The sequence below is a fragment of the Astatotilapia calliptera genome, chromosome 15 (assembly GCF_964374335.1).
Source record: "Astatotilapia calliptera chromosome 15, fAstCal68.1, whole genome shotgun sequence".
Classification (NCBI taxonomy): Eukaryota; Metazoa; Chordata; class Actinopteri; order Cichliformes; family Cichlidae; genus Astatotilapia; species Astatotilapia calliptera.
In genome coordinates this window covers 17355716-17364814 of record NC_137436.1, presented here as the reverse complement: position 1 = coordinate 17364814, position 9099 = coordinate 17355716, and positions in this window count along the sequence as shown.

Below are 9099 nucleotides of genomic sequence, written 5' to 3'. Positions count from 1 at the left end.
CAAAATATGGAGATACCATTGCTGTTTCAAGACAAACTGCCACGGCTGCTACGCCCTTTACAAATTGCCTTGTGTAGGTGAGTTGGTGAAACAAATTGATCAGCCAACTGACCAGATGCAGCTTTGTGCACATCCTTTAAACATCCTTATCACCACGCTGTGTTCCCAGGAAGGAAGAGGTTTCCACAATCATTGTTGCAAAGTGGAAGCATGTAGGAACCACAGCAAGTGCCATTTCAGAGGTGTGAACCAGTGCATTTGTTCATGTAGTGTTCAAGCTTCCTTAACACACCCCAGGATGCCACAACTGTAGGTACTATAGAGCAATTATGGTCTTCAGCCTGGAGTTGATGTTGCCAGATGATACCCAACCTTCACTGACTATTTTGACTCTCCTGATGGCAGGTCAGCAGTGGTGGCCAAATCACTACAAACAACCTCAAGGCTTCTAGCCCAGCCCCCCTCCTCCATATACCAGGGCCAACAATAGGCTCACTCAGCTGCTTCCCCAATCCTGTGAACAGCTGTCTACTGCTCATTCCCTGAAACAATACAGTGTTTTCTGGGGACTCTCTTTTGCCATTCTTTCTCTCTGCACTTGGTATTTTATGCTCTTGAAATGTCTCGAGGTCGTATCTTGAGATTTTAGGCCCAGTTGAGCAGATGACCTCCTTACCCTGCTCTGATTAGATATCCATGTCAGGCCTCAACGTTGCCTGGGTAACAGGTGGGATATTCAGAATCAGAATCAGAATACTTTATTCATCCCTATATATATACAGAAAGGCTCATATGACCACTAACAATATCCATCAGTGACTGAATAAAATCACTTACGCATGGCTGAGTCTGGAGATCCCAGAGAACAGATATCCAAAGGAGAAGCCCATGAAAGGCATGGGAGCGCCAATGGCCAAGAGTGAAGGAGACAGCACAGCCATGGCGATGTCTCCATTTTCGATGCATGTTAAGATAAAGATCACCACTAAAAAAAATCTCCATTATAGTGAGGTGACTGTTGTTGTGATTTGGTGCTATATCAATAAAATTTAATTGAATTGATGACTACCTGAGAACAACAAGACAAATCACTGTTTAGCTTTTATTCTTGTTTTATATCGTTAACAATTAATTATGTTGTTCTATATTTTAATTATTCAGTAAGAAGTATACAGTAAGAAGTACAGAGGTTATATAGAACATTGTTATTCCAAAAAACACTTTTGGCCCAACACTTACTGAATTTGTTTTGACCTGGTTCCTCAAGTTCCCATATGATGTAGAGTGAAGCCATGTTAATGACAACGTGTGCAACCATTGGAGACGTGAGCAGGACAGACGGAACAATTGACGGAAAAAGTGTGGACTTTATACCGGTTTTTAAATTGTGTTGATAGGCCACGTAAAACCAGAGTTATGATAAAAAAAATGCAATGTTTGTTTTTTTTCCCCTGAATACTATCATTTATATTTACTGCGGGAAGAAATGGTAAAAACAGCATTTTATAAGGAAAGCGCTTGAAAGCACTCGCCCCCTGTGAGCAAGGACAAAACCAAAAACAACCCCATCCTTTCCTATTGGTGGAAAAATGTACCATGTCGACCAATCAAAAGATTGTAAATGCTGTAATTTGATTATTTTCATAAACCATGTAACTTGGATGGATTCGATGCTGGCGTGACCACAGTGAGTGCACACGTCTAATGTTGCTCACAGTGGTCCAAGGGACTGCTCAGGGAGTTTGTGTGTTTGCTCAGACACACAAAATTCTAAAAATTAGAAGGAACATTGCTCACCAGCCACTTTATTAGGTAAACCTGTTCAACTGCTCATTAATTCAATTCAATTTAATTTTATTTATACAGCACTAAATCACAACAGTTACCTCAAGTCGCTTACAGAGAAGCAAGTACTTTGGCAACAGCGGGAAGGAAAAACTCCCTTTTAACAGGAAGAATCCTCTAGCAGAACCAGGCTCAGGGAGGGGCGGGGCCATCTGCCAGGAGTGGTTGAGGTGAGAGAAGGTAGATAGGACATAACACATTCTGTTGAAGAGACTCAGAGATTAAGTATGATTCAGTGCAGTGAGGTCTATTAACACAAAATGAGTTTGAAAGGTGATTGAAGAAGAAATACTCAGTGCATCATGGGAATCCCCCAGTGGCATTTTAAGCCTGAAAGCAGAGATAGACAAACTCTATCTGAATCCAAACTGGAAGCTGGTTCCGTGGAAGATGGGCCTGAAAACTGAAGGTTCTGCCTCCCAATCTACTTTTGAATACTCTAGCAACAACAAGTAAGGTAGTGAAGTGCTCTAATAGGGTGATATAGTATTATAAGGTCATTAAGATAGCATGGGGCTATCTTCAAGCAGGATTTTGAATTCAATTTTGGATTTAACAGGGAGCCAGTGAAGGAATCCAAGAGAGAAAGGAGAAATATGCTCTCTCTTTCTAGTCCTTATCAGTACTGTTGCTGCAGGATTTTGGATTAACTGAGGGGTTTTCAGGGAGTTTTTAGGAGATCCTGATAATAATGAATTACGGTAGTCCAGCCTAGAAGTAATAAATGCATGAACTAGTTTTTTAGCGTCACTCTGAGTGCAGAATTATTAGGCAAATGAGTATTTTGTCCACATCATCCTCTTCATGCATGTTGTCTTACTCCAAGCTGTATAGGTTTGAAAGCCTACTACCAATTAAGCATATTAAGTGATGTGCATCTCTGTTATGAGAAGGGGTGTGGTCTAATGACATCAACACCCTATATCAGGTGTAGAGATGGCACGATACCACTTTTTTATGTCCGATACCGATACCGATATCATAAATTTGGATATCTGCCGATACCGATATGAATCCGATATAGTGTTTTTTAATCAACAAAACTGTTTTTTAAAATATCTTGCTGCATTTTGCAAGTCTGCAAGTTCATACTCAAGTTTAAAACAACAACTACACTAAAGCTATTCTGTTATACCTGTATACAAAAAAAATATTTCATAGTTCAGCAATACTGATCAATCTAATAAACTTAGACCTACACCATCCTCCCTATTCTGGTATTTTAAAGAGTACTTAGCGTAAATATTAAGCAACCTAACTAATAGGGTTCCAACTCCCAGCAACAACAAAATTAAATAAATAAAAAATAAGGAACCACCCCTCACGCGCCACCTCATGATGCTTAATCGACGTAATCAACCTTAATTTGATGCAGTGTGAAAAAAAAAATGCACAGAAATCAATTATTTTTCAAGAAATATTAAATAGATTCAACATCTTTCTTCAACAAAATTGCAGACTGCACAGATGGTACCTTCCCAAAGTAAAAAGTACTATAGCTTACTAGGGTATATATATTAGACTTAATAGTCACTATATACAGTAATTGACTTCTATTCATTTTACATCAAATTAAAACTTTGGGTGTCAGATAATTATTTATTAAAAGCTAGACATTTTAAATGAGAATAAGAAAGAAAAGTATGTCTTTGTGCCCCCTTTTCCCTGTTAATGCCCTATCGGCCCCCCTGGCTAAACTTTGCTAGATCCGCCCCTGCACAGTTACCAGCCGTCAGCTACGTAGAAAAAGATCCTCGAGTAGAAAGTAATAATAAATTAATTCTAACAACAGCTTATCAAGCTTAAACGTGCTGCTGTTGTTCAGCCGCTGGTTTCCTCTTTCTGGCGCAAAGTGGACCAAAAACAAACGAGAGACAGACTCGTGACAGAAAAGCCGATCAGCTGATTTAAGCAGTTTCACGATTGAAGTAGCAGCCGGAGAGCGAGAGGCAGTCGCTTGTTAAGCTTAACGTGGGAATGCTTTACAAACATTCAGAGATGGACTTACACACTTGCTTTACTTCTCTCGGGGATAACTTTGTCGGAGATGAAATGCCAGGTTGCTAGCGAAGCTCCACATGCTATCCAGACCACCGACAGGTCCTGCATGCCACAGCTGCTCTATCACGTGATGCATACGTTCTGAGGTGAGTTACGGCGTGTTGCAAGTTTTGTGAGGTGCTTTCGTGATATTTAATGGATCGGATTACATTTTTTATTTTTCTCCGATATCCGATCCAGTAATTTAGGTCAGTATCGGACCGATACCGATACGTAATATCGGATCGGTCCATCTCTAATCAGGTGTGCATAATTATTAGGCAACGTCCTTTCCTTTGGCAAAATGGGTCAAAAGAAGGACTTGACAGGCTCAGAAAAGTCAAAAATAGTGAGATATCTTGCAGAGGGATGCAGCAGTCTCAAAATTGCAAAGCTTCTGAAGCGTGATCATCGAACAATCAAGCGTTTCATTCAAAATAGTCAACAGGGTCGCAAGAAGCGTGTGGAAAACCCAAGGCGCAAAATAACTGCCCATGAACTGAGAAAAGTCAAGCGTGCAGCTGCCAAGATGCCACTTGCCACCAGTTTGCTCATATTTCAGAGCAGCAACATCACTGGAGTGCCCAAAAGCACAAGGTGTGCAATACTCAGAGACATGGCCAAGGTAAGAAAGGCTGAAAGACGACCACCACCGAACAAGACACACAAGCTGAAACGTCAAGACTGGGCCAAGAAATATCTCAAGACTGATTTTTCTAAGGTTTTATGGACTGATGAAATGAGAGTGAGTCTTGATGGGCCACATGGATGGGCCCGTGGCTGGATTGGTAAAGGGCAGAGAGCTCCAGTCCGACTCAGACGCCAGCAAGGTGGAGGTGGAGTACTGGTTTGGGCTGGTATCATCAAAGATGAGCTTGTGGGGCCTTTTCGGGTTGAGGATGGAGTCAAGCTCAACTCCCAGTCCTACTGCCAGTTCCTGGAAGACACCTTCTTCAAGCAGTGGCACAGGAAGAAGTCTGCATCCTTCAAGAAAAACATGATTTTCATGCAGGACAATGCTCCATCACACGCGTCCAAGTACTCCACAGCGTGGCTGGCAAGAAAGGGTATAAAAGAAGAAAAACTAATGACATGGCCTCCTTGTTCACCTGATCTGAACCCCATTGAGAACCTGTGGTCCATCATCAAATGTGAGATTTACAAGGAGGGAAAACAGTACACCTCTCTGAACAGTGTCTGGGAGGCTGTGGTTGCTGCTGCACGCAATGTTGATGGTGAACAGATCAAAACACTGACAGAATCCATGGATGGCAGGCTTTTGAGTGTCCTTGCAAAGAAAGGTGGCTATATTGGTCGCTGATTTGTTTTTGTTTTGTTTTTGAATGTCAGAAATGTATATTTGTGAATGTGGAGATGTTATATTGGTGTCACTGGTAAAAATAAATAATTGAAATGGGTATATATTTGTTTTTTGTTAAGTTGCCTAATAATTATGCACAGTAATTGTCACCTGCACACACAATATCCCCCTAAAATAGCTCAAACTAAAAACAAACTAAAAACTACTTCCAAAAACATTCAGCTTTGATATTAATGAGTTTTTTGGGTTCATTGAGAACATGGTTGTTGTTCAATAATAAAATTATTCCTCAAAAATACAACTTGCCTAATAATTCTGCACTCCCTGCATTTGTTTAATATGTGCATTGAAGAACATATCCTGGTCAAAAATGGCTCCAAGATTCCTCACAGTGTTACTGGAGGCTAAGGTAATGCCATCCAGAGTAAGAATCTGGGTTAGATACAATATTTCTAAGATTTTCAGGGCCGAATACAATGACGTCAGTTTTATCTGAATTTAGAAGCAGAAAGTTAGCGGCCATCCAGGTCTTTATGTCTTTAAGACATTCCTGCAGTTTAACTAATTGGTGTGTGTTATCTGGCTTCATGGATAGACACAGTTGGGTGTCCTCTGCATAGCAGTGAAAATGTATGCTATGTCTTCTGATGATACTGCCTAGGGGAAGCATGTATAATGTAAACAGAATTGGTCCTAGCACTGAACCCTGTGGAACTCCATAATTGACCTGAGTGTGTGAAGAGGACTCTCCATTTACATGTACAAATTGGAGTCTATTAGATAGATATGATACAAACCACTGCAGCGCAGTACCTGTAATACCTGCATGTTCTAATCGCTCTAATAGGATATTATGGTCGACAGTATCGAATGCTGCACTAAGGTCTAGCAGGACAAGCACAGAGATGAGTCCACTGTCACAGGCCATAAGAAGATCATTTGTAACCTTCACTAAAGCTGTTTCTGTGCTGTGATGAGCTCTGAAACCTGACTGAAACTCTTCAAATAAACCATTTCTCTGCAGATGATTTGTTAGCTGTTTGACAACTACTCTTTCAAGGATTTTTGATATGAAAGGAAGGTTGGAGACTGGCTTATAATTAGCTAAGACTGCTACTACTGCCAGCTTGAAGGCCTGTGGTGCATAGTTGATTAATAGAGATAGGTTGATCATATTTAAGATTGAAGCATTAATTGATGGCAGGACTTCTTTGAGCAGTCTTTTGGGAATGGAGTCTAAAAGATGGTTTGGAGGAAATCATTACTAAAGTTAACTCAGAAAGATCAACTGGAGAAAAAGACTTTAAATGAATATTCTTGTGTTCTTATTTTCTTTAATCAGTGATGAGTAGTAAGATGTTCTAGCTTTGCGGAGGGCTTTCTTAAACATCACCAAACTATTTCTTTAGGCTACATGATGATCTTCTAAATTTGTGACACGCCATTTTCTCCCCAGCTTACAAATTATCTGCTTTAAGCTACATGTTTGAGAATTAGAACATGTAATCAATTATTGTAAATTTAAATGTTATTAGCAAATGATCACACAAGAGAGGCTTTTCAGGAAACACTGTTAAATGTTCAATTTCTGTGCCATATGTTAAAACAAGAGCTAGAGTGTAAATAAAGTGGTGGGTGGGTTCTTTTACATTACTTTTACATTATTTTACATTAGATTAATACAAATGTGAAATAAGTAAAAGCAACTGAGTGAGGGAAAGCAACTGAATGCATTTAGGCATGAGGGGCTTACAGAGAAAAGGAAAAAACTATCCAGCAAGCGGCAGCTCTTTAGGGGAAAATGCCTTGTTGATGACAGATGTCAGAGGAGAATGGCCAGACTGCTTTGATCTGATAAGAAGGCAACAGTAACTACAGTAACAGTAATCGTTTGTTACAAGAGGGTATGCAGAAGAGCCTCTCTGAACATTCAGCAAATTAACCTCCTAAGACCTGAACTCTTCCATTTTTTTTTACCTGGTTTTTGTTTCTAAGAAAAATGAGAGCCACATATGAGGATATTCGTTTTAAATTTCTATAAAACAGAGGCAGTATAATGTCCTTGTAAGTGGATATCAGGCCCTTGTAGAGCAAAATTTAGTATTTTGGTCTAGACAACCCAAAATGTGATGTCCACATATGTGGACGCCAAGTCCTAGGAGGTTAAAACGTGAAGCAGATTGCTTACAGCTGCAGAAAAGTAGGAAAACATTGCCTGTTTGATGAGTCTCAATTTCTGCAGACATATTTGGATGGTAGTGTAAGAATTTAGCGTAAACAACATGAAATCATGGATCCATGTTGTTGATGCAACTGTTGCAATTTGGTGCTATATAAATAAAACTGAGTTCAACTCAGTTCAATTCAACTCAATTCATCCTGCCTTGTATCAGTTGTTCAGGCTGGTGGTGTAATGGTGTGAGGGATATTTGCTTAGAACACCCTTTAGCACCATATGAGCAGGTCACAAATGTCACAGCCAAGCTGAGAACCCTGTTCATCCCTTTATGGTCGCAGTGTGCCCATTTTCTGATAGTTTCCTCTAGCAAAATAATGCACCATGTTAGAAAGCCTAAATAATTTCAAACTGGTTTCTCGAACTTGTTATACTCAAATGACCTCCACAGTCACCAGATCTCGATTGAATAGAGCACCTTTGGGCTCTTATGGAGCAGAAGATTTAGAGTTGACAAATCAGTGGGAACTATGTGATGCTATCATGTCAATATGGACCAGAAGCTCTAAGAAATGTTTCCAGCACCTTGTTGGTTCTGTGCCAAAAAGGGTTAACGTTGTCGTGAAGACACAAAGGACTCTGAACTGGTACTACTAGGTGTACCTAATCCAGTGCCCAGTAATTGTATACTCCCGTCCTTATTGTGTATTCATGTGAAAAAAGGACTTCTAACTGGGAACATTCACTTTAACGCTAAGTTCCTGACATCGTACACAAAAACATGGCAGATATTTCCCCCACGATGACGAACATTTAATTGATGTTGCAACACAGATGTATTGCATCTTTTTTTAATTTCTATGGCTGATCAGGTAATAACCTTGACACTGGAAATATCGGACAATAGTAAGAATGGACAGAAAGTGCAATTCATTTCAGCATTTAATAAATAAGTTTCGTTGCCTGTCAGAGATTTACAGTTAACAAACAGTCAGGTGAATAAACAACACTGAGACACTTAAGATTGACAACGTGCGGCACGGGTGAAAAGCTCAGAGCAAATCACACCGAACTGCAGTATTCGTTTATTTTTATAGGTTACATCGTCAATATGCAAATATAATCACATTTCCTGTTACGCAGGTCCTGATGCTGTCTGTGTGTGTAAGCTGTGTGTGTGTGTCACAAAGTATGTGTGTTGCAAGTCAATTTCTAAGAATAATATAATGCAAGTCAACTTCTGCGGATATGTATTTCTGTACTGGTCTCTTGTCAGTGTCACAGGGTCAGCTTCCTGTTTCAACAGAAAACTGTCTGGTGAAATATGTATAACATAACTTTTGAAGCATAAGCAAATAAAACAATAAATCAAATCAAATCAAATCAAATCACTTTTATTGTCACATCACATGTGCAGGCACACTGGCACAGCACATGCGAGTGAAATTCTTGTGTGCGAGCCCCACAAGCAACAGAGATGTGCAAACACAACAACACAAACGAGCAAAATACAAGAATGGCCAACCTGAAACTAATAAATATATGTACAATATATAATAGTGTATGCATTTCTGGATGTGTATACTAAATATTTTCCTACGTGTGTGTGTGTGTGTGTGTGTGTGTGTGTGTGTACACATTTTTACAAATTAAATAGTAAAAAAAATAAAATAAAATAATAATAATAATAATAATAATAATAATAATAATAATAAAA